This window comes from Hyperolius riggenbachi, chromosome 1, assembly GCF_040937935.1.
Source record: "Hyperolius riggenbachi isolate aHypRig1 chromosome 1, aHypRig1.pri, whole genome shotgun sequence".
In the NCBI taxonomy this organism is placed as follows: Eukaryota; Metazoa; Chordata; class Amphibia; order Anura; family Hyperoliidae; genus Hyperolius; species Hyperolius riggenbachi.
The window spans coordinates 158,320,309-158,348,022 of NC_090646.1; the positions used below are offsets into that span (position 1 = coordinate 158,320,309).

At 42.6% G+C, this 27,714-nt stretch overlaps 1 long non-coding RNA gene across 1 annotated transcript; it reads right to left on the minus strand.

Annotated features, from left to right (window-relative positions):
* Positions 1-433: 433 nt before the first annotated feature.
* Positions 434-27,371, minus strand: LOC137568854 (uncharacterized). Its single transcript, XR_011030987.1, has 2 exons — positions 27,325-27,371; positions 434-708 (listed from the first exon to the last, which is right to left on the minus strand). It is a non-coding gene; the product is annotated as an uncharacterized lncRNA (long non-coding RNA).
* Positions 27,372-27,714: the final 343 nt, after the last annotated feature.

Sequence of the window (27,714 nt, forward strand, 5' to 3'; positions counted from 1 at the left end):
TTGCTGGGGTTTTCTATGGACTCATTACAACAGCTGCACCTGCATTTATGAGGGGGAGGAGGACAGCGTCACTGGAGTAGAAAGTAACAATTGTATTTAAACCAGATTGATAGGGAACAGATCTCCCCAGATTCATGAACTGTTACAAAACATCTTGTCTATTTTTAAGATAGATCATAAATCAGCCCCTAAGTAATGGACAAAGATGACACCATTAGTGGGAATTTAAGTGGAGCTGTAGGATTTCCATTTCACAAAGCCTCAGAACAGCCAAAGCATAGGAGCTCAGCTGACCTGCAATAACTGAGCAATGTGCAAGGATCACTGATGGGGGTCTGCATCCCTTGTGTTCACTTGGCAGTCACTGGGAGTTTCTAGGGAAAGTTTTTGTCTTAGATTAAATAAACTATATAAAAGAGAAAAAAAAAACACCTTTGTTGCTTTAAAGACACACTATATAAATTAGGCAGCAAAGTATTGGATAAGCGAAAGTTATCCCATCTAATCTCATTTCTTCAGGAAACAAATCAAACCTGACAGTGCTGGGTCATCCCACTTTTACTCTCCGGGTTTTATTGCCATTGCTTGTAGGCTTCTTATAACCAGACAGGAAATTGGAATGTCATCTTCACATGTTCTGCCAAAACAACCTTCATGCCAAGTCAGTGCAACCCTTTACTTCACAGGCATGGAAATTACTTTATCAACCTGTAGAAAATAAATAAAAGTCGAAAGATTTCAAAGATTTTCTGTATTTATGGAGATCTGCTAAATACTATTCAGAGCTAGTTTTGCTATGAGCATCAAAGATAAATTTGAACTGAATTTTGGGAATTTATATTTGCCGCTGGTAGAACCAAATACCAATTTTTATTATTATTATTTTTTTATGGGGGGAGGGGAATTCTGTTACATGGTGGGCCATTCCTTCCAGAGTTACATAGTTATTTTGGTTGAAAAAAAAATCTGTCCATCAAGTTCAACCGGGAAAAAATATATACAGAACAGTCTCTGGCACCGGCGGGTATTGGCTGATGCTGGATAAGTGTGCTTTCTGGTTTCTTGGGATTCAATGTTAGAAATAGACCTAGCCAAATCTGTACTATTGCATGAGTAGAGAATCCAGGAGCACTCGTCATTACAACTCCAACACTTTTAATGATTCTTCATTTAAAAAATGCTTATAGCAATCAAACAGTGATTAAAAGGTACACAATACTTATCAGACACAAGGCAGCGATATAGAGGTGCAGAGGATGGTCGACAATCGCTTCGCCTGGAGGGCTTTCTCAAGACCGTATATCTTGAGAAAGCCCTCCGGGCGAAACGATCATCAACCATCCTCCACACCTCTACATCGCTGCCTTGTGTCTGATCTTTTTAAAGAGGAACTTTAACCCGGGATTGAACTTCATCACAATACGTAGTCAATACCCTATTTCCCATGAGAAATCTTTACTTTTCTCGAATAGATCATCAGCAATGTCTTTGTGGCTGTTGAGGTGAAACCCCTCCTACAGCAGGATGGCTTTGGCCATCACAGTTTCCTGTCCTGCCCTGTGAACCTGGGAGATGGCTGTTGCCAACTGCCAAACAAGCAATTGTTAGAGGATGTATTCAAAGATAGAGTAGTTTGTGCAGTCCAGGCTTAACTACTTAAAATCTGCCTAACCCCATGGGCGTGACCAAGGCGGCAGCCACAGGACCACCTAACGCCAATTGGCGTCAAGTCCCGGGGCTGGGATTTGCAGGAGATCGCGCGCGCCAATGCAGTCATGTGCATGCATCCACAACTTTGGTTCATTCAAAGGAATTCTCACTGCACTTATTTGCACATTTACTGGCCTTTCAGCAGCCTCACACTATTTTGATATGACAAAAATGTGGAATGTATAGTTTGAACACCTAATAGGAAAGACTTAAAAAAAAAAAAATCAATTCACGGATTATGGATCAGTTTTGTTTACCACTCCTCTCCAGTCTTAAAGAGAATCTGTACTCTAATATTCTTACAATAAAAAGCATACCATTCTATTCATTATTTTCTCCTGTGCCCCTCTGTGCTGTTTCTGCCACTCTCTGCTGCAATCCTGGCTTGTAATTAACAGTTTTAGGCAGTGTTTACAAACAAACTAACCAGCTTCTAATAGGCTCAGCTAAGCATAGTGTGTGAGTCATTCACAGTATGCAGGGGGCCTGCAGAGGGTGTGTATCGCTTCTACCAATCACAAGCAGCCCTGCACATTCCACACAATCAATCCTTAGCCCGACAAACAGGACAGAGGAAAGATACATTGATTTATTACAGAGACAGTGCAGTTAGGAAAGACTGCAGTAAGCCAGAGCAGATTAGAACAGGCATAGGAACTTATAGGATAGAAGAACTAAGGCTGAAAAAATTGTTACAGAGTCTCTTTAAGCCAACTCCATTTTAGCTAATGGCACACCATTAAAATCTTAAACCAGGTAAAAAAAAAAATTCCATAGATGCCACTGGGTAACTCCAGTGCCATGTTTTGAAGTGAACTCAACATGCCATGCTGCATTGGTGCCGTGTGGCTAAAACTGCCACGATGTTGAAACTATATATATATATATATATATATATATATATATATATATATATATATATATATATATATATATATATGTATATACAGTGGCTTGCAAAAGTATTTGGCCCCCTTGAAGTTTTCCACATTTTGTCATATTGCTGCCACAAACATGAATAAATTTGATTGGAATTCCACATGAAAGACCAATACAAAGTGGTGTACACATGAGAAGTGGAACGAAAATCATACATGATTCCAAACATTTTTTACAAATAAATAACTGCAAAGTGGGGTGTGCATAATTATTCATCCCACTTTGGTCTGAGTGCAGTCAGTTGCCCATAGACATTGCCTGATGAGTGCTAATGACTAAATAAAGTGCACCTGTGTGTAATCTAATGTCAGTACAAATACAGCTGCTCTGTGACTCCCTCAGAGGTTGTCTAAGAGAATATTGGGAGCAACAACACCGTGAAGTCCAAAGAACACACAAGACAGGTCCAAGACAGGTCAGGGATCAAGTTATTGAGAAATTTAAAGCAGGCTTAGGCTACAAAAAGATTTCCAAAGCCTTGAACATCCCAAGGAGCACTGTTCAAGTGATCATTCAGAAATGGAAGGAGTATGGCACAACTGTAAACCTACCAAGACAAGGCCATCCACCTAAACTCACAGGCCGAACAAGGAGAGCGCTGATCAGAAATGCAGTCAAGAGGCCCACGGTGCCTCTGGACGAGCTGCAGTGATCTACAGCTCAGGTGGGGGAATCTGTCCATAGGACAACTATTAGTCGTGCACTGCACAAAATTGGCCTTTATGGAAGAGTGGCAAGAAGAAAGCCATTGTTAACAGAAAAGCATAAGAAGTCCTGTTTGCAGTTTGCCACAAGCCATGTGGGGGACACAGTAAACATGTGGAAGAAGGTGCTCTGGTCAGGTGAGACCAAAATGGAACTTTTTGGCCAAAATGCAAAACGCTATGTGTGGCGGAAAACTAACACTGCACATCACTATGAACACACCATCCCCACTGTCAAATATGGTGGTGGCAGCATCATGCTCTGGGGGTGTTTCTCTTCAGCAGGGACAAGGAAGCTGGTCAGAGTTGATGGGAAGAGATGGATGGAGCCAAATACAGGGCAATCTTGGAAGAAAACCTCTTGGAGTCTGCAAAAGACTTGAGACTGGGGCGGAGGTTCACCTTCCAGCAGGACAACGGCCCTAAACATAAAGCCAGGGCAACAATGGAATGGTTTAAAACAAAACATATCCATGTGTTAGAATTAGGCCCAGTCAAAGTCCAGATCTAAATCTAATCAAGAATCTGTGGCAAGATCTGAAAACTGCTGTTCACAAACGCTGTCCATCTAATCTGACTGAGCTGGAGCTGTTTTGCAAAGAAGAATGGGCAAGGATTTCAGTCTCTAGATGTGCAAAGCTGGTAGAGACATACCCTAAAAGACTGGCAGCTGTAATTGCAGCAAAAGGTGGTTGTACAAAGTATTGACTCAGGGGGCTAAATAATTATGCACACCTCACTTTGCAGTTATTTATTTGTAAAAAATGTTTGGAATCATGTATGATTTTCGTTCCACTTCTCACGTGTACACCACTTTGTATTGGTCTTTCATGAGGAATTCCAATCAAATTGATTCATGTTTGTGGCAGTAATGTGACAAAATGTGGAAAACTTTTGCAAGCCACTGTATGTATATATATATATATATATATATATATATATATATATATATATATATATATATATATATATATATATATACATATATATATATATATATATATATATATATATATATATATATATATATATATATATGTATATATATATATATATAAATATATATATATATATATATATATATATATATATATATATATATGTATATATATATATATATATATATATATATATATATATATATATATATACGTGTGTGTGTATATCTGAAGCAACATAGTGCCATTTTATGCAAATTTCCATAATACACACATCCCAGTTTGTCTTTGTTTCTGGCATGTAGTATCTTACAGACTGATACTAGTCATTTAATTCAAACCCATAGGAAGTACATGTTAAATAAGTACACATTGCATGACCTTGGCTTCCTTCTGTTTTAAAGACATCAATATTTCAAAGCTGTTATTCCAATAACTCACAATGTTGCTGAACCATGTGTTTATGTAGTTCTATTTGACAAAATAATGTGGTTTACACTGACTGGTGACTGCCATAGCGTGTACATTTCAGTAACAATTCTGGAAATATTTTGTTCTGTTGCCCAACAGAAATATGTACAGTAAATATGTAAAAAATTGAACATTTTACATTTAAATTAGCCATTCAAAGATGTCTATTTCATAGCATTACAAGTCTTATTGCCACTGCAAAATACTAATTGTGCAGGAAAAGTGCAACTTCTGCAGCATTTAATGTACTGTAAATATGACATTTGTTCAGCACTAGAAGAATGGACAGCCTGCATTAGCAACTGACCTATTTAACTAGTAGCTGGGTTATCAATTCAAAAATGTTCTAGCCCCAACTTCTACTCTTTTGGTGATGCTAATGAGCTCATTAGGATAATTTCTTGCTCACCCTTAGTAATGATGGTAAATGCTTCAGGTAGTGTGTGGCTGTATAGCTACTGCATTTTATATGATACATTATACAGTATTGTACTCTTACTTTGTAGTTCTAGAGTTCTAGATTTGGCCAGGGCACTATCAGCTTGGGGTCTGTATGTGCTCCATGTGTTTAAATTGGTTTTCTTCATATATTCCAAAAATATACTGAAAATACAACTGTTTCCCTCCAAAAAATGGCCTAAGATAACGGTAGGGACCCAATATGACATGTGACATGATGAGATAGACATATGTATGCACATTGCCAAGCATACACATAACTATGCTATGTTCCTTTTGCTTCTTTTTCTGCCTGAAAGACTTAACATTTAGGTATGCGAGAGACAATTTCTTTTCAGTGAAGACCATAGCAAAACCCTCACTTATAAGGTATTAAAGCCATAAAACCATTTCCTGGAAGAGAACAGCTTCTGACTGCAGGTGATAGATAAGATGGTCAATGATTTATATATTTTAGCTGGTACACTTGAAAAAATGTATTCCTCAATAAAACATTAAAACCACTTTTAAAGTTTTTTTTTTTAAATCAACTGTGGGATGTGTGGGAGGCTAGATACAATTATTTATATCATCAGTTCAATTTCACCTTGGGTTCACTTTAAATCCATGACTATGGTAGTAATAAGAGCTTTTGTGAGGGGCAGGCTGTGATATGGCTATGTGCTGCAATTGATATATTCATTTGTAATTTTTTTCCCAATTAAAGAGACACTGAAGCGAAAAAAAATATATGATATAATGAATTGGTTGTGTACTATGAATAATTACAAGAAGATTAGCAGCAAAGAAAATATTCTCATATTTTTATTTTTAGGTATATAGTGTTTTTTCTAACATTGCATCATTGTATAATATGTGCAGATTACACAACATTCAGCATTCAAAATGATTCTTTCAGAGCAGTCTGTGAACTAATGACCTCTCCTCTGGCAGAGAAAAAGTAAATAGTTCAATAACAGTTGAGATAATAAATGTCAGAAAACAGCCCTCTCCACGACTTTGAAAGTCGTAAAGCTTAACCTCCCTAGCGGTATGGACAGAAATGTCCGTTCAAAAAAAACTTGCTGTGAACAGTATAAACATGCATACACATCAATACTCTCCTGCACTGTATACTAGACCCTTGTTTGACACATTTTGGCAAGTTACAGGAAAAAAAAAGTTTTAAAAATAAATTTTATCACTGTTTTCACAGAAATCCTGGGGAAATTGAACGCTGGGTAGGTTAATGGCTTTTTTGTATAGAGATAACAACTGGAGTTTCTTAACTCTACCTGTACTGGAAAAAACTGATGAATCTGATCTTAATGTTTTATTTCTTATCTGTACTACACATACAAATCATAATATCATAATTTTTTTTCGCTTCAGTGTCTCTTTAAATACAACATATTTTCATGAGAAAATGAACCAACAAAAATGTCTTTGAACAAGATGAGTGAGTATCGACATACAGAATTCCACTAAAAGTTGCAATAAACTAGTTGACTGGGGGGAAAAAAATGAATGAAAACAACTATTTATTCAACATGTCTATCAGGCCTGGTACCCACTAGAATTTTTTGTTGAGCGTTTAGGGAGCGCTTTTAATTGCTAACGATTTCCCTAAGTGCTCTGACAATGTAAATGGATGGGACAGATTCCACTAGAGCGATTGCGATTAAGCAAATTGCAATCGCAGGATATGCAGCATTTTGGGAGTGTTTCCATTCTAATGAATTGTAAAGGAGCAGGGAAATCGCTCCCAAAATCGCTTGCAAATGCTATCACAAATCGCTAGCGATTGCGATAGCGCTTTGCGCTTTCTAGTAAGTTCCAGGCCTCATAGAAGAACAATACAGGAAACACACAATTAGCAAGAACCTTTTTTTCAAGCATGAACTTCTGAACAGTTTTCAAAATCATTTGTACATCTCTGGAAAATAAAAGAAATATATATATATATATATATATATATATATATATATATATATATATATATATATACACACACCGTATTTTTCGCCATATAAGACGCACTTTTTCTTCCCCAAAATGTTGGGGGAAAAGTGGGTACGTCTTAAGTGGCGAAGGTATAGATTTCGGGATGCAGAGGTGCGCAGGGAAGCATTATATACATTACATGCTCCTGTCGCCGCACTCCTGGCTCCAATCCTGCTTCCCGATCCTCCTCTTCCATCTACCGCTGCCCGCTGCTGCCCCCGCCGAACATCGCTGGCCAGTCCTAATTAGCCGCAGGGATACGCTATCAGCACACCACATGTGCTGGGGTCATGCATGCCGCCGAACAACGCTGGCCGGTCCTAATTAGCCATGCAGGGATACGCTATCAGCGTGCGCCGGGTCACGCATGCGTATGCGTGACCCCGGCGCACGTGGTGTGCTGATAGCGTATCCCTGCGTGGCTTATTAGGACCGGCCAGCGTTGTTCGACGGGACCCCGGCGCACGTGGTGTGCTGATAGCGATGTTCGGCGGTAGATGGAAGAAGAGGATCGCGAAGCAGGATTGGAGCACAGTAGGGGGACACTGACACAGGGGGCCACAGGCACAACAGGGGGACATGGCAGGCCTAACAGGGGGACACAGCAGGCACAGGGAGACACAGCACATGGGAAACAGCAGGCACAGGGGGACACAGCACAGGGGACACAGGAACAGCCAATCACTACATTGACCACATAGAGGAACATAGGCAGGCAACATGGGAACAACCAATCATAACACTGTCTCCTTTTGTGGTGTAATAGTATGTAATGTAACTGGAAAGGGGGGGTAAAAAGTCCGTAAGACACCCCTGCATCATAGACACACCTAGGTTTAGTTTTTTCTTTTTTTCCTGATCTTTGCCCTCTAAATCTGGGTGCGTCTTATATGCCGGAGCGTCTTATACGGCGAAAAATACGGAGTATATAAATATATATATTTATACACAGTCAGCACCCTACTTAAAAACAGATTCCGTTCCGGGAGATTATTTGCAAGTAAATTTGTTTGTAAGTTGACGCTTGTGTTAACCATGGAGAAATGTGGATACTCTGGATTTGGAAGTATAGTATAAACTATGTTTTTTGGTAAATTTTAATGTGTTTTTAAAGTGTTTAACTACTTATAACAGTTTACACAATACTGTAACATTTAAAGAGAACCTGAGATAACGTGAAAAAAAAATAATTCATACATACTTGGGGCTTCGTCCAGCCCCCTCCGTCCTGATTGCTCCCTCGGCGTCGTCCTACGCCTCCTGAATATACTGTAAGGCCTTAAGGTATCTTTGGCAGTCGGGGCTTTCTGCGCATGTGCGGCCCGCCACGCTGTGCTTCTGCCGCCGGGAGCTCTCTGTGCCTGCTCAGTAGTACTGTACAGGCGCAGAATTCTCCTGGCCGCGGGAGCGCATAGATTCACTGTACATGCGCCTACTGGCTCAGGCTGACCAACTGGCCATAGATACTGGGAGCCCTTAGGAAAGATCCAGGAAGCAGAGGGAGCGATCAGGCCAGAGGGGGCTGGAAGGAGCCCCAGGTATGTATGAGATTTTTTTCTAGTTATCTCAGGTACATTTTAATTACAAAAATATGTAATAAAAAACAGTATTGTATATTTTGTTCATGAAGAAAACTTTGTATCTCTCAAACATTGTACCTCGAGTCATTTGTAAGTAGGGGACTGTCTGTATATATATATATATATATATATATATATTTACCCAGTCCCAGTAGTCCACTTAAGGTAGCCTGCAGGGATAGATAGCATGCTCGGTAAGATTCTTCATCCTCTGCCATTGATTAGTGGTGTGGGTCTGCTGTTGTGCTTGTGTATGATACAATAAACTGTTTACAGCAAAATTCTTTGTTGCAGGTTTTAAATCTCCAGGAGCTGCCAGGCTTTGAGCTTTAGCTGCCAGCTGGCAGACACAGAGGTGCTTGTGCTGTATTTGATTGAGGTAATTAACAGTCAAAACTGTCAGAAGGTGACAGCAAACAGAGACTTCTTGCCCTCAGGTCACAGCTGGACTACAGCAACTTGTGTCTGATTTAACAATAAAACTAATAATGACAGTCATATTACTTTCACATTTTAAAGACAACGCAAATTTAAATTACACTTAACTGTCATTTGTTTTTCAAGTGGGGAGAAAAAAGATAATAAATGTCTTTATGTCTGTATGGGTAGGATAAAGGAATAAGCTGTAATATCATTCTTAGGAAACTGATTTATTTAACATGCTCACTTGCAAAGTTCAGTTCAGGTCATTTTCACTTTTGGAGATGCTTTTATGAAAGAATTACCAGTGTTCTGTATTTATGTGGTGGTGCTCTCTCTACTGGAACCTCACTCCTTGATACAGTGGCCTCAATTCACTAAGATCATGCTGGAGATAATAAGGCAAGAGAAAACTTACCTCCACACAGTGAGAGTTATTTTATCTCTCCATTCCTTAAGTTACCTCCTCTGTAGTTAATTTACCTCCTCTGTAGTTAATTTACCTCCTCTGTAGTTATTTTCACACACAGTTAATTAACAGCCTGTCTAACTCTGGAGTTATTTTAAGGATTGGAGAGTTAACTTAAAGACAGAAGAGTTAACTTTAGGTTTGCCTGAGGTGAAATGTTTCCTGAATACTGCATGCCTTATCACCATGGTGATCACTCTAGAAACGTTATTAAAGACAGGAGATAAGCTTAGTGAATTGAGGCCAGTATCTACATTGCAGGGATTGAAGATGGAACTCTAATTTTATGGTTCTGCCAAAATGACAGACTGGAGGGCTGTGGACACAATAATGTGTAAACAGCAACAATTACTGATATAAAAACAGAATATGCTGCTGAGGCACAATGAAAACTTTGGGCAATGTGGATGATCACATTGAATGTATCACTTTTGGGAATCTGGACAATTCACTCTGAAAATTTCATTAAAGTGGAATGAAACCCAGCATTTCTTCTTTGCTCTAAAATATTATTTACAGCATATAATATAGTAACAATTTTTTTTTTTTAGTAAAACAGCATTCAAAGGGTTAAATCACAGGACTTACTTTTTCTCCTGCAGGGGCAGCCGCATCTGAACTGGTGATAACCTTATCTTGTTCAATACCAGAAGGTGGCGCTTCATACAACTATTACTTTTGACTACTAAAGCAATAAAATCATGTAAAAAGTCCAGTATAATAAATCCACGTCTGCCAAGGAATCTCGTTGATCACAGCTTATATTCTTCCTATCACCTTCACCAGCACCCAGGTGAACAGACACTTACCAAATATTAAAACCTCCAGTTAGGTCTATCAGCGCCTTGGGACACTATGGGCCGTCACCCACCACACCGAACTGATGATAGCTGCCACTGGGTACCAGATACTCCTTATCCTTGCAGTATGGTTTCCAACTTCCCATGAGATTTACCTCAAAACAAACGCCTCACATAGCATAAAACCAGCGACATTTATTATAAAAAGCATAAAAGTACACTCACGGATTTCTCTCTTTTGACATCAGCACAGAGTAATTTAGATACGGGCTCTCCCCCGTTTTGTTGGGCCCCGGCTGGCACCTGTAGTCCCTCTACTGCGGTTGGAATGGCGTGCACCTCCACTTCCCACACAGTTCCGGACTCCGCTCGGATACTCCACGTGTGTAGCTCTGTTACTTCCGTGTCTCACCCGCCTTGTTAACTTTGATAAGGTGTGATATCTTTGAAAAGGTGTGACATTTGAGTTATCACAGTTTAGTGAAGCAAGCCCTATGTATGGTGCAATATAATGACATCAATTGTTGCAGTGTAAGTATAAGTCTATGGGCTGTATGCTTCCCTTTATGCCTTGTATTGCACTGGCAACGTGCAAGCAACTTTTCAACATCGTTGCATGGCAATTCTATTTTTTAGGATGCGCACTGCAATGCGTATAGTGTTAAAGTACCTGATAGAAGCCATCGCTGAATTGAGCTGAGACTTTTGCAGCTATATTTATCCAGCTTATTGTTAGGCAGGAGTTAGGAAAAGTATAGACAGAAGAAGTATTATATGTTTCTATTGCCTCTGATTTTGCAGGTAAGAGCAAGTGACATAATGTCTTGTCACACAGGCGCAGATGTGACAGCTATCTGCTGATTTGCAGAGTTTTCTCATTTAGGTTTGTGTTCTCAGTTTGATGAAAAACTAACTATAACAAGTAACTTGTCTATATATCTTATCTAAAGTTTAGATTGTTTACACAGCAAATCTAGCTGCAAACAGCTTCAATAGAATATCATTATTTCTTCCTGTGATACAATGACAGCAGCCATGTTGTTTGTAAACATTACACAGAGGCAGGCTTATCTGCACCATCAGCACTCAGCCTGTGAAAAAAACCTAATCCCCCTCCTCTTACCTCCTCCCCTCTGCCTCTGAAATCTCTGGCTAATAACACTTTCTCCTCCTCCTGCCCAGACTGAGCTCCTTTAAGCTGTGGGCGAGGCTTGTTTAGTTTATAGGGAATTAGAGTATTAAAACAAAAACAAAAAAGTATTTAGCTTGAGGAATGCCCTATAAACAATAGGAAAGGAACACAAGTATGCAGGGGCGTAGCAATAGGCCCTGCAGCGCCTGCGCCCGCGGGGGGGCCCGCTCGGGGCCGTTTTTTGGGGGCTGGAGGGGTGGCAGCATGAGGGGAAAGCCTTGCCCACAGTCGGCGGGGAGAGGGGAAGTTCCCCCCTCTCACTCACCTCGGGGCTCTCCCCTCTGCGCCCCCTCCAGCTAGTTACCGTCTATGGGCAGCGGGCAGCAGCGGCAGATACATACCTTCTTCCTTGCGTTCCATCGCCGCCTTCTCGCGCTAGCGGCTGACGTCACTTCCGGAAGCGGAAGTGACGTCAGCCGCTAGAGCAAGAAGGCGGCGATGGAACGCAAGGAAGAAGGTATGTATCCCGCCGCCGCTGCTGCCCGGCCCGCTGCCCACAGACGGTAACTAGCTGGAGGGGGGCGCAGAGGGGAGAGCCCCGAGGTGAGGGAGAGGGGGGAACTTCCCCTCTCCCCGTCGACTGTGGGCAAGGCTTTCCCCTCATGCTGCCACCCCTCCAGCCCCCCAAAACCGGCCACGAGCAGGCCCCGGGGGGGGGGGGGGGCGCTCTGAAATTCTGCAGGGGGATTTTCAGGTGTCTGCTGCCCACATTACGATTTTCAGGTGTCAGCCAGCCTCGGACAGGCCCACCGAACCACCGATGGTCCCATCGGTGGGCCCCGGCCGTACCGCCTCCTGGGGGCCCCAGTGCTAAAAAGGAGGGGGGCTAAGCGCAGGAAGGGGGGACATTGTGCACAGATCGGCGGGGAGGGGCGGAAGCCTCCCCCCCCTCCCTCACCTAGGGGCCCCCCTTCCGCGCTCCCCCCCCCCTCTCCAGAATTGCAGCCAGCGGCAGCAGCGGGGAAGAATCACTTAACGGCATGACACGGAGATCCGTAGCTCTGCGTGCCGCTGGCTGGTCTGGTCTCTCTCTGGCTCCTGAACTGACTGTCCAATCACGCTCTCGCAGGAAGTACTGCGAGAGCGTGATTGGACAGTCAGTTCAGGAAACAGAGAGAGACCAGACCAGCAGCCAGCGGCACGCAGAGCTACGGATCTCGTCATGCTGGTAAGTGATTCATCCCCGCTGCTGCCGCTGGCTACAATTCTGGAGGGGGGGCCCCTAGGTGAGGGAGGGGGGTTTCTGGTGCCTGCTGCCCACATTACGATTTTCTGATCACTGCTGCCCACATTGCGATTTTCAGGTGTCTGCTGCGTGCTGCCCACATTGCGATTTTCAGGTGTCTGCTGCGTGCTGCCCACATGACGATTTTCAGGTGTCTGCTGCGTGCTGCCCACATTGCGATTTTCAGGTGTCTGCTGCGTGCTGCCCACATGACGATTTTCAGGTGTCTGCTGCGTGCTGCCCACATTGCGATTTTCAGGTGTCTGCTGCGTGCTGCCCACATTACGATTTTCAGGTGTCTGCTGCGTGCTGCCTACATTACGATTTTCAGGTGTCTGCTGCGTGCTGCCCACATTGCGATTTTCAGGTGTTTGCTGCGTGCTGCCCACATTGCGATTTTCAGGTGTCTGCTGCGTGCTGCCCACATTGCGATTTTCAGGTGTCTGCTGCGTGCTGCCCACATTACGATTTTCAGGTGTCTGTTGCGTGCTGCCCACATTGCGATTTTCAGGTGTCTACTGCGTGCTGCCCACATTGCGATTTTCAGGTGTCTGCTGCGTGCTGCCCACATTGCGATTTTCAGGTGTCTGCTGCGTGCTGCCCACATTGCGATTTTCAGGTGTCTGCTGCGTGCTGCCCACATTGCGATTTTCAGGTGTCTGCTGCGTGCTGCCCACATTACGATTTTCAGGTGTCTGCTGCGTGCTGCCCACATTATGATTTTCAGGTGTCTGCTGCGTGCTGCCCACATTGCGATTTTCAGGTGTCTGCTGCGTGCTGCCCACATTGCGATTTTCAGGTGTCTGCTGCGTGCTGCCCACATTGCGATTTTCAGGTGTCTGCTGCGTGCTGCCCACATTGCGATTTTCAGGTGTCTGCTGCGTGCTGCCCACATTGCGATTTTCAGGTGTCTGCTGCGTGCTGCCCACATTGCGATTTTCTGATCACTGCTGCCCACATTACGATTTTCTGATCACTGCTGCCCACATTACGATTTTCTGGTCACTGCTGCCCACATTGCGATTTTCTGATCACTGCTGCCCACATTGCGATTTTCTGATCACTGCTGCCCACATTACGATTTTCTGATCACTGCTGCCCACATTACGATTTTCTGATCACTGCTGCCCACATTACGATTTTCTGATCACTGCTGCCCACATTACGATTTTCTGATCACTGCTGCCCACATTGCGATTTTCTGGTGCCTGCTGCCCACATTACGATTTTCTGATCACTGCTGCCCACATTGCGATTTTCTGGTGCCTGCTGCCCACATTGCGATTTTCTGGTAACTGCTGCCCACATTGCGATTTTCTGGTGTCTGCTGCCCACATTGTGATTTTCAGGTGTCTGCTGCACACATTGTGATTTTCAGGTGTCTGCTGCCCACATTACGATTTTCTGATCACTGCTGCCCACATTGCGATTTTCTGGTGCCTGCTGCCCACATTACGATTTTCTGGTCACTGCTGCCCACATTGCGATTTTCAGGTGTCTGCTGCCCACATTACGATTTTCTGGTCACTGCTGCCCACTTTTGGGGGGGGGGGGTATCTGCCACCAACCTGATTGCATTTTGGGGGGGTATCTGCCGCCAATCTGATTGCATTTTGGGGGGGGTATCTGCCGCCAACCTGATTGCATTTTGTGGGGGTATCTGCCGCCAACCTGATTGCATGTTGTGGGGGTATCTGCCGCCAACCTGATTGCATTTTGTCAGAAAATCTGCTGCGATTTGACTACTTGATGAATTATCATGAGGCATGTAACTACTTGAATATTTAATCTAAAATGTATCTGGTCGGACCTAATCTCTGTGAATAACACCGCTACTTATGTTGTGTTTTTTTTTTTAAGTCTGCCCATGACTCATCGTGACCACGCCGATGTTCCAGTGCGCGGTGACACCCATTTACTTACGCTGCGGCGCGCTGCGCGCGCCGCATGTGGACATATCCCTTTCGGAGACTGACCTCAGAAGCTCACAATCTTTTCCCTACCATAAACTCATGCAAAATTTCTAGAGTACATGTGTATGTGAGCCCAAAATAGGGGGGGGGGGGGGGGCGAGGAGGAGGGGATCGGGGGGGGGGGGGGGGGGCCCAGGCTGAAACTTCCTTGGTGGGCCCTTAGTGTCCCAGTCCGACCCTGGTGTCAGCTGCCCATATTATGATTTTCTGGTGTCTGCTGCCCACATTGCGATTTTCAGGTGTCTGCTGCCCACATTGCGATTTTCTGGTGCCTGCTGCCCACATTACGATTTTCAGGTGTCTGCTGCCCACATTGTGATTTTCTGGTGACTGTTGCCCACATTACGATTTTCAGGTGCCTGCTGCCCACATTGCGATTTTCAGGTGTCTGCTGCCCACATTGCGATTTTCTGGTGCCTGCTGCCCACATTACGATTTTCAGGTGTCTGCTGCCCACATTACGATTTTCAGGTGTCAGCTGCCCATATTATGATTTTCTGGTGTCTGCTGCCCACATTGCGATTTTCTGGTGTCTGCTGCCCACATTACGATTTTCAGGTGTCTGCTGCCCACATTGCGATTTTCAGGTGTCTGCTGCCCACATTGCGATTTTCTGGTGCCTGCTGCCCACATTACGATTTTCAGGTGTCTGCTGCCCACATTACGATTTTCAGGTGTCTGCTGCCCACATTACGATTTTCAGGTGTCTGCTGCCCACATTGCGATTTTCAGGTGTCTGCTGCCCACATTGCGATTTTCAGGTGTCTGCTGCCCACATTGCGATTTTCTGGTGTCTGCTGCCCACATTACGATTTTCTGGTGTCTGCTGCCCACATTGCGATTTTCAGATGTCTGCTGCCCACATTACGATTTTCTGGTCACTGCTGCCCACATTGCGATTTTCAGGTGTCTGCTGCCCACATTACGATTTTCAGGTGTCTGCTGCCCACATTACGATTTTCAGGTGTCTGCTGCCCACATTACGATTTTCAGGTGTCTGCTGCCCACATTGTGATTTTCAGGTGTCTTCTGCCCACATTACGATTTTCTGGTCACTGCTGCCCACATTGCGATTTTCTGGTGACTGCTGCCCACATTAGGATTTTCTGGTGTCTGCTGCCCACATTACGATTTTCTGGTCACTGCTGCCCACATTACGATTTTCTGGTCACTGCTGCCCACATTGTGATTTTCTGGTGTCTGCTGCCCACATTACGATTTTCAGGTGTCTGCTGCCCACATTACGATTTTCAGGTGTCTGCTGCCCACATTGCGATTTTCAGGTGTCTGCTGCCCACATTACGATTTTCAGGTGCCTGCTGCCCACATTACGATTTTCAGGTGTCTGCTGCCCACATTATGATTTTCAGGTGTCTGCTGCCCACATTACGATTTTCAGGTGTCTGCTGCCCACATTACGATTTTCAGGTGTCTGCTGCCCACATTACGATTTTCAGGTGTCTGCTGCCCACATTACGATTTTCAGGTGTCTGCTGCCCACATTACGATTTTCAGGTGTCTGCTGCCCACATTACGATTTTCTGGTGTATGCTGCCCACATTAGGATTTTCTGGTGACTGCTGCCCACATTGCGATTTTCTGGTGACTGTTGCCCACATTGCGATTTTCTGGTGACTGCTGCCCACATTGCGATTTTCTGGTGACTGCTGCCCACATAAGGATTTTCTGGTGACTGCTGCCCACATTAGGATTTTCTGCTGTGTGCTGCCCACATTATGATATTCTGGTGACTGACTGCTGCCCACATTAGGATTTTCTGGTGACTGCTGCCCACATTACGATATTCTGGTGACTGCTGCCCACATTAGGATTTTCTGGTGATTGATGCCCACATTGCGATTTTCTGGTGACTGCTGCCCACATGGCGATTTTCTGGTGACTGCTGCCCACATTACGATATTCTGGTGACTGCTGCCCACATTAGGATTTTCTGGTGACTGATGCCCACATTGCGATTTTCTGGTGACTGCTGCCCACATGGCGATTTTCTGGTGACTGCTGCCCACATGGCGATTTTCTGGTGACTGCTGCCTACATGGCGATTTTCTGGTGACTGCTGCCCACATGGCGATTTTCTGGTGACTGCTGCCCACATTGCGATTTTCTGGTGAACTCTGCCCACATTACGATTTTCTGTCCCACATTACGATATTCTGGTGAACGCTGCCCACATTACAATTGTCTGGTGAATGCTGTCCACGTTACAATTTTCTGGTGACTGCTGCTCACGTTACGATTTTCTGGTGACTGGTGCCCATTTTACGATTTTCTGGTGAACTCTGCCCACATTATGATTTTCTGGTGAACGCTGCCCACATTACGATTGTCTGGTGAATGCTGTCCACGTTACAATTTTCTGGTGACTGGTGCCCACATTACGATTTTCTGGTGAACTCTGCCCACATTATGATTTTCTAAAGGCCCACATTACGATTTTCTGGTGAACTCTGCCCACATTACGATTTTCTGGCCCACATTACGATTGTCTGGTAAAATGCTGCCCACTTTACAATTAATTTACAGTGAAACGCTGCCCCATTACGATTATTTGGCACCTATGGGGGTGGGGGGGGCCCATCCAAATATTCGCAGGGGGGCCCAGTGATTTCTAGTTACGCCCCTGCAAGTATGCAATGAGTAAAAGTTCATCTTGGATTCACTTTAATGTTTAGAATTAATGTTTAATGTTTACAGATCATTTGTGACAGTGGTAGCAGCAGTCCAAATAATAATGATGCAAATAATTGTGACATGCATGCAAAATTGAATTCAGCAAGAAAGCCTGCAGCACACCATGGCGTAGTGTATCCAGGAACTTTTATTTAGGACACATGACTAAGGAAAAGCGAGACTGAATTGCATCAGCTGCCTATTCTACTTGTCGTTTGTGCCAAATAAAAGTTCCTGGATACATTACGCCATGGTGTGCTGCAGGCTTTATTGCTGAATTCATATGTCCTGCCTTGTGGATGGTTTGCCTAGCACCACCGGTAAGCCCAGGAGGTTGTAGCTAGTGTAACCTACTCTGTGTTTTTATACATGCACATATCATTCAGATAGTTTGAAGCTTGAAATGAGGCCAATCAAAATCAGCATGCAGTGCACTTTACTGGCTGAATTCCAAGCAGGAAGTTTTGAATTATGATGAAACCATTTATAGGCTAACTTAAAAGAAAAAGAGTCATGCTGGGAACACTCTATGTAATTTCACGTCGGATCGACAGGAATCAAGCATTTATTTCCTACATGTAGGATCTGTTTCCGATCGAGAAAGGGATACATTTTGCAAAGTTATCAACAAAAAATGAATTCCTTTATCGATTGGGAGTAGTTTGGACATGTTCACACGCTACAGCTTCCTGTCCGATCACCTGTTGCTCGGACGGGAAATTGCATTTTGTGTTCCCAGCATTGGGTTTCGACTAATAAGCCTTCTTTAGATTTTAAATTCCTGTTCCAAACTACATACAAGTTTTAATACATGTCCCTGGAGGTCAGAATTATTTGCATGTTGTGGACAGTCTCTATTCTCATCCCTGCAGTATTTTAGTTAATCATAGCCCATATATCAGTTGCACAGCCCTGCGATTCTCCACAATGTCTACATAAGTCATTTATTCATTATTAGACGCACTTTGAATATGAATGTGCTCCAGATCAAACCCGATCCAGTAGCCTTTGCTGCTCTGTTTTTCTAATGCATTTTAACATTCTTGAAAATACACAGAATAGCGATTTATTATTCTGGAAAGCACTTTCAGCTTGATAAATATATAAAGGGGGAAATAAAGCCAGTGACCCATTAGTTATACTTATTTCCTAATTGCAGTGGGAAGCATCCTGCATGTTGAAATAAATATTTTTAACTCTGACCCCATGGTTTGCCAGAACAGATAAGACAATTGGTTGACCTATATGAAGCACGTACATTATGCGCAAGTATGAATACAGCAGGAAAACAGGAAACAATAAATCAGAAATTAGGGCACTGATTGTTGTAGCTAATTACATCAGTCCTCTGCTTAATTTCTCACTCTGTCATTTTAACCTGATTTTCCTTGCCAACAGACTTTCCAAATTGCTCACATCAAGTACACACAAAAATTACAAGGCTTAGTTACTATGACTGACAAATGGATGAGGCTGAGGCTTAGCTCTGTTACTAAATGGTATCGTTTGACACTCAGCAGATACCTGCAAGATTTCATTAATCTGCCATTTTGTTCCACACCATGTCATCAGGCAGGTGCATTTAGTTTGACATTATCTGTTTAATAACAGCCTGTGATTGGCTGAGGCCCTTTGGCAACGTCATCTTATTAGCTGATGACACTGTCATTTGTTGTGTGATGGATGCTGCTGTTAAATCACATGTTCCAATGCTCCAGCATATGGCAAACTGTCATGTGACCGTGTTACATAACATTTCTTTCATAGCAACTTGGAAATAAAATGCAGCATTGAGCTAGTTTATTTGTTTTATTTATTTCTATGTCGGCACATGATGTATGTTTTCTGAGAAACTTTTAACAGGTTGCATATGCCTATGGTTATTATTATTATTTAGTATTTATTTAGTACAGTGACAACATCTTCAGCAGAGCTGAACAGAGTATAAATAGTTATCAGAGACGCGTTGCTTACTAATTTTTACCAAAGTCATTTTCGCATTAAAATGCTATTTTTGATTTGATGCAATTGTGAGAAAATCTTAGAGAAAATATATTGTATAATATCTACATCTAGTATAGTAGTAATTAACTTATTGGCGAAAGAAAGGGAGGAGCGCTGACAGAAAAAAATTACTCTGGTCCACAAGGGGAAAAAAACCTCAGTCATCAAGTGGATGTATATATATATATATATATATATATATATATATATATATATATATATATATATATATATATATATATATATATATTGTGTGTATATATATATATATATATATATATATATATATATATATATATATATATATATATATATACAGTGGGTTGCAAAAGTATAATTGAAGTTTTCCACATTTTGTCACATTACTGCCACAAACATGAATCAATTTTATTGGAATTCCACATAAAAGACCAATACAAAGTGGTGTACACGTGAGAAGTGGAACGAAAATCATACATGATTCCAAACATTTTTTACAAATAAATAACTGCAAAGTAGGGTGTGCGTAATTATTCGGCCCCCTTTGATCTGAGTGCAGTCAGTTGCCTGTAGACATTGCCTGATGAGTGCTAATGACTAAATAGAGTGCACCTGTGTGTAATCTAATGTCAGTACAAATACAGCTGCTCTGTGAGGGCCTCAGAGGTTGTCTAAGAGAATATTGGGAGCAACAACACCGTGAAGTCCAAAGAACACACAAGACAGGTCAGGGATCAAGTTATTGAGAAATTTAAAGCAGGCTTAAGCTACAAAAAGTTTTCCAAAGCCTTGAACATCCCACAGAGCACTGTTCAAGCGATCATTCAGAAATGGAAGGAGTATGGCACAACTGTAAACCTACCAAGACAAGGCCATCTACCTAAACTCACAGGCCAAACAAGGAGAGGGCTGATCAGAAATGCAGTCAAGAGGCCCATGGTGACTCTGGATGAGCTGCAGAGATCTACAGCTTAGGTGGGAGACTCTGTCCATAGGACAACTATTAGTCATGCACTGTATAAAGTTGGCCTTTATGGAAGAGTGGCAAGAAGAAAGCCATTGTTAACAGAAAGCATAAGAAGTCCCGTTTGCAGTGTGCCACAAGCCATGTGGGGGACACAGCAACCATGTGGAAGAAGGTGCTCTGGTCAGATGAGACCAAAATGGAACTTTTTGGCCAAAATGCAAAACGCTATGTGGGACAGAAAACTAGCACTGCACATTACTCTGAACACACCATCCCCATTGTCAAATATGGTGGTGGCAGCATCATGCTCGGGGGGTGCTACTCTTCAGCAGGGACAGGGAAACTGGTCAGAGTTCATGGGAAGATGGATGGAGCCAAATACAGGGCAAACTTGGAAGAAAACCTCTTGGAGACTGCAAAAGACTTGAGACTGGGGCGGAGGTTCACCTTCCAGCAGGACAATGACCCTAAACATAAAGCTTGCACTGGGGCCCCAAGCTCCTGAAACTTGCACTGGGGCCCCAAGCTCCTGAGTTACGCCACTGGGAAACAGTGAGAAATAGTGGGACACGCTTAACAATTTAAATACCACACTGCAGAGGGGAACTTTATTGAGAGACACAACAATGCCTGGTTGCAAAACTCCAAAGACTGAATAGTGTCAAAGGCATCTTCAAAGGTACATGAGTGATTGCTTCATTTCACTATACATGGGCCCAGAAAGGTATGACATGGGCACGAAACAAAAAATACTGAAACATGGCCTTACAGCTGTTTTCATACCTATGTAATGCTCTTGTGTATTCTTGGATACTAAAATAAAGCAAGATGCATAATTTGGTGCCCTGCCGGCTTTGTAAATGTTACAATTTTGGGGGAATCCAATTATCTTTTTTGTGTTTTTGGGATGTGGGATTGCCTAGAGGAAACCCATGAAAAATAGTGTCCTGACTCAAATTCAAACTGTGATCCTATCACTGCAAGGCAAAATAGCTAACCACTATGATACTGTGCATAATCATTAATGTCATTGTAAGTGTGTACAAGGCTCAAGTCCCAGTACACTTCATAAAATATACATGTACTGTATATATCCGCGCTAAAGGATCTGTGATAGTCCACAAAGCAGCCAAGAAGTTTAAAGCCCTCAGATGGACTTCCCCAACATAAACTTCTCAAGAAACTTCAGCGCTGACTGGCATCACAATTTCAAATCCACCACCAACACCCTTTAAAGTGCAAGCTTACCAAGTGGATGAAAGATCCAGATTATGAGGTCTAAGCGTTTGCAGTAACCATTATAAGATCATTGCTTCTCCAATGAATATCAGAAGAATCCAACCTTCTTCATCCGTCACAATATTTCCTCAGTATAAGACCATAATCAAAAAAAGGGAGATCTAAGTGTACTCTGTTAAAAACACAACCTTTATTTGCTTAAAAAAATCCAGTAAAATACTCACAACCGGGCCCTTTCAACAGGGACCCACAATGTACAAGCGCATTAATAATCATAAGGTGCCGTTCCTACATCAACCATTCGTAGGCCCAGGCCCGACTGGTTTCGCTATGGCGTCATCAGGGGCTAGCTTACCGAATGGTTTGAAATGGCTGTTTAAATAGTGGTCCCAACTTGGAACTTCCTGCTGCGATCCCGTCTCGATATCGTGCATAAGCAACCGACGTCATTTCCGCCGCTGTGTAATCACCCTTCTGTCACTTGAAGCGCACTCACAGTGCATTCACGCTACCGATAATCCTAGTGGGGCGTCATTTCCGCTTCTACATCAGAACACTTCCGCCGCTTGGAACATTAGGAAGGTAATGTACTTTTTTTCCTTGGTTTCTAATAACTACAGGAGCTGCCATGTTCCCCCCTCCCCTTCTAGCTGAAGATAGCAAGTTAGCATCTGTGACTTCTCTGAAGTCTTTGAAGCACCATGTAGTACGTGTCCCCCCCCTCCCCTGCTGATGAAAGCTTCTGCTAATGTCGGCACTACAATATTTACATCAGTACTTAGCTGCCTGAAATTTCTGCAGTCTGGCAGGCCATGAAAGGAGGGATAAAAGCCTCTGCTAAACACTTAAAGAGAAACTCCGATCAAGAATTGAACTTTATCCCAATCAGTAGCTGATACCCCCTTTTACATGAGAAATCTATTCCTTTTCACAAACAGACCATCAGGGGGCGCTGTATGACTGATATTGTGGTGAAACCCCTCCCACAAGAAGCTCTGAGTGCTGAGGTACTTCTGGCAATTTCCTGTCTGTGAACCCTGTTGCATTGTGGGAAATAGCTGTTTACAGCTGTTTCCAACTGCCAAAACAGCAAGCAGCAGATACATCACTTGCCAGCAGTAAAAATGTCACAATGTAATAAATGTCAGAATATAAATCAGGGATTTAAAATATTTTACAATGGGCAAACACTGACTAAATCATTTATACATAATTATTGTAAAAATGAAGCACTTTTTTATTACGTTATTTTCACTGGAGTTTCTCTGGAGCTGTTAGGTATAGGGTCTCAGAGAAAAAAACACATATATCAGTAGCTAAATATTGGCTGTACTTACATTACATATGAATTTTACTGTCCACGTTTGGATTTCACAGAATTTTTATATAGTATTTGCAGAGATTGATGCTCCTGACAGCGCATGGCAGGTTCCATGTTTGACTGTCTTGTATGAAGCCAATTGTGTTGTAATATCCTCCCTTACTCTGCTTCCTGATTGATGATTCTTTAGCCCTCCCAAGTTCCAGCCCTCAGACACTCCCACCAGTCTCTGGTCTAACGGGGCATATTGTCTGTCACTTAGCGGGGGGGGGGGGGGTACGCGGGCGATCGTGCTGTCAGTGGGGGGGGGGGGGTTCTGGGGGTGGGGGCGATCGTCCAGGTGAGGCTGTCAGATGAACAGAGGTGAGCCGTTTTAGTTCTATACTGGGAAGTCCGGATCTTTTCAATGATTCAAATCGGTTCATTGAAAAGATCCGGATCTTTGAACCAAATCTTTGAATCATTTGCAGCAGAGTGAGAGAAGCTGCAGTTCCTGTTTCTTCCAGACATCCACTGTGAACCGAATCTCAGATGATTTGACTCACAAAAAAGATCCAGATCAAAGATCCGAATCGTTCATGATCCGGACAACACTACTGTGCAGTGAATATTAATTAACCATGTGGCTAGGAACAATAGCGGACTCGTGCAGTATACTCTAACGCAACATGTGCACTGTGAACAGCACATGGATTTTTCAGTGCTGTGAGTTGGGCTGCAAGTTACAGGCTGCTGTAACATGAGCCTGTAACTTCCCACTGTGAAAGCACCCTTAGGGCGGGATAGGGAAGTGAAGGGGAGGACCAAGGGAGTGCAGTAGGGAGTTGAGGAGAATTAAGAAGCCAGGTGAGAGGTGTCTACCATATTAAGGGGGCATTTTGCCTATTTATGTGAAATGCTTTCTATTTACTGTATGTGCCTCATGACTGCTGAATTTGTCTTGTTGGGGGCCTCATGATTGCTGAATTTGTCTTGTTGGGGCCTCATGATTTGTTGGGGGCCTCAAGATTGCTGAATTTGTCTTGTTGGGGGCCTTATGATTTCTGAATTTGTCTTGTTGGGGGCCTCATGATTGCTGAATTAGTCTTGTTGGGGGCCTCATAATTGCTGAATTTGTCTTGATGGGGGCCTCATGATTGCTGAATTTGTCTTGTTGGGGGTCACATGATTGCTAACAGCGAGACTATGGGAAAAGCTGAATCATCACCATATGAGAAAATAGCATTAAACCTACTTTTTTAGCTTTTTAAAACAGAAAATGAATGATTTTCCATAATGTTCATGTATGAGTTAAAACGTTTGTATTTAGTTTAAATTGCTGTTGCCACTTTGCGATAGATAAGTGAATTTTGGGTTGCAGTTTGGGCACTCGGCCTCCAAAAGGTTCGCCACCACTGTCCTAATCTAATGTACCACATTGCTAAGTTCATGTAAATTTGTCTCCACCCGTCCCCACACCCACATTCTGGTCCATGGCTACACCAATTTATCAGCGCGGCGCGCCATGCGCCACTTAACCCTCATATTTTTTGCGTGCCGCACAACTTCTCCAAAATCTTCAGCACGGCGAGCTACACACGCTGCGCCACTTCTTCCCTGCCTTTTTGCCCCCCCTGGAAATTTTTCTGCGGACGCCCATGGTCAGACTGGCTTCGACTGACGGATGTGCGGGGACCCGATACCGGGACTGCAGAAGACTGAGGACGGCGGTGTGGGAGCAATCAGAGTGTATGTGGCTGGAGGAAGACACAGGTATGTCTTACTATTTGCTTGAGCTCTGATGCACTTACACAATATCTCTTCAAAAACATTTGATTGCCTTGAAATATGAAACAAAACATTTCAGTTTCTATTTTCATTAATTTAATTTTATGTGATGCTCTAGGTATTTTTAACTAAAGCATAATTTTGTGCATTAGCAATAATTGTTGATTAAATAATAAATAATAATTGTTAATTAAAATTTTCCCTTATGAAATGTTATATTTTTTTTCAATACAGTATGTAAATGTACAGTTTAATAGATACTAACCAACAGTACACAAATCAGTTGCCCCTCTGTAAAGTTTTCCTAGTTTAGCCTATAATATAGTCTCATGGTAAGGGAACTGAACTCAATATGGTTGGTTATCCATTAGGTCAATGACTCTCTCAGTATTCTCAGTTCTATTAAGATATTGTGGGCTGGGAAAAAGCATTTCAACTCCATCCCATGCTTATTCATTTAACCAGCCAAAAATCAAGAAGATTTCCTTACAGTGTCCAAGAATGTGATGCTGCTATTTTTGGAGGCATTGTGGAAATCTCATAAAACAACTCACTTAAAACAAATCACTGAATCAATATGTAAATCATAGTATTACTGTAAACTACAGTGTCTCCAGTACATTATGTTGCTCATTATTTTATTTGAAATATATAGTTCTTGAAAATGTATTCTCTGAAAAGAGTTTATTTTTGAATGCACTGAGCTATTTTTTATCAAAATTAGAGTGAATAAACAATGTATTCTTTGCATATTTAATCATTCTGTGTTTTGCAGTAAAATGAATACTTACAGTCAGAATTTACAGTATCTGTGCCTCAACCTGGTAAGATTTTGTGAGGAAAAGAAAGTGTTGTTTTACTATTGTAATAAAAAAAGTCTCTAACATTCTGAAAGCTAAGTTGTCACACTGTGGGAAAGAAAATTGTCATTTTTTTATTTTTTTATTTTTATGGAGCTATCTTATTTTTACAATAGAGCAGAACAATTTTAAACCTAAAATGCAAGCTAGTTAAGACAACAGGTAAAACTATAAACATATACAGTATATTTTTAGTTTTGACATTTCTCTTCACTTAAAAACAAATTTGATGACGCCAGGCGCCAGCAATGGAATATTTTATTTAATGCAGTGCAGGGGTTCTTCTCAGGCACAGTAAATAACACGATGTGATAATTCAGGGTCAGAGAGATAAAGGGCACATGGCAAACATAGCTGAAGAGTACAGATGACATTTCTTGTACACAGGCAAAAAACCACAGTGAATTCATTACAAGTCCTAAAAGTCTCAGTCATTCTGTGTTCCCACTACAGTGGATGCAAAATGGACACAGTAAACACTCCATCCATTTTGCACCCGCTCCGCCCGCCGTATAAAGCTCACCTGTCCTGCTGCTGATCCCTGCCCCTTGGTCCTGCTCTGAAATCAGCCTGGTTGCCAGCAGAAACATGGGCTCTCCATAGGCTGCATTAGGCAAATTCTCCCTAGCAACAGGGAGATTTTTCATTGGTTCACCATAAACCAGTGAGAATTCTCACTGTTGCTGAGGATTCCCATTGGTCTTTTGCAGCCCAATGAAGATTTCCACTGGTCTTTTGCAGCCCAATGGAGATTCCCACTGGTCTTTTGCAGCCCAATGGGGATCCCTGCATACAGGAACAGAGCAGCAGTGATTTGGTAGCCCAGGGCAGATGCAGAAGCATCCGCCTGTCCGGGATTATCGCGGACTGTACAGAAGTGCGGTATGCTTACTGAAACGGATCCAGTGGCGCAGCATGACAAGTGTGAATGGCTCTTGTGTATAACATAGGAGCTGTTCACTGTCCGGTTAGCAATGAGTGGAGAACGGACAAAGAATGTCCACTCTAGTAAAATTCAGAGTGTAAGTTCCCCATTCTTGGATTACATGATACTGGGTGAGCAACAGTAGTCCTATTAGCAAGCTTAAAGGGACTCCGAGCACCTCTCATGGGTATGCCTTCCAACAAAGTTATGCTATGACCCCTCTGGAGGAGCCTCTTGGAATGGCCATGCGTGTCACTTCCTCTTCCAGCTTTATTCAGTGATGCACTTCTCTAACAGAGAAGACAGGGGTGACCCGGAAGTTATAACATAGCCAAGATGGCAGCAGCGATTTTTAAATTGAAATCGAATGAAAACTATTTGGTGTAGAACAATGAAATGAAAGAGGAGAGCACACGCTACAGAAAGATATGCATCTTTAAGTACTTTGCAGTACTGGTCGGAGTCTCTAGGCATACCCATGAGAGGTGCTCGAGTCCCTTTAAAATCTCCACAATTCCCATTCTCCTCAGCACAGTAGATTATCCCCAAGTACCAATAGAGTTACAGTAACCATTAGGATTATACATGAACAAGTATCAGCAGCCAAGAGTAGAAAGCGTTCAGGCCTTAACAATTATCTGTAGAAAGGGTAAAGAGATGCAGAAACTTGAAACAATTTAGTCTTCAACAGGTTAGAGCTCCACTTACCAAGACTGGCGGTACCTGTTCTGAACACAGGATTCCCCCGATGCTCTTGCTCTCTAGGATAGGGTATCTGACATCAACTCAGGACCTGCAAAGCTCTCTGTCTTAATCTTCAGGCAGGTGACATCTGGACATTTGAACAAGATGAGTATGTCACCTCTGGGAAGTATATTGCCACTTTCATAAATTTAGAAATAGTATCCACACTTCCTTGGGAAATTTTCTGTTTCCCCATTTACACATAAGACCCTATGGCCCTGATTCATGAAGCTACAGGTAGATTGCTGTGCACAGGCAGTGCTTGGAAATTTTACCATTACTACCGGTGACAGTGTAGTGTACATTGTCTAATTAGCTTGACAACAGTAATGAAAACATTGCTAATTTGTGTTG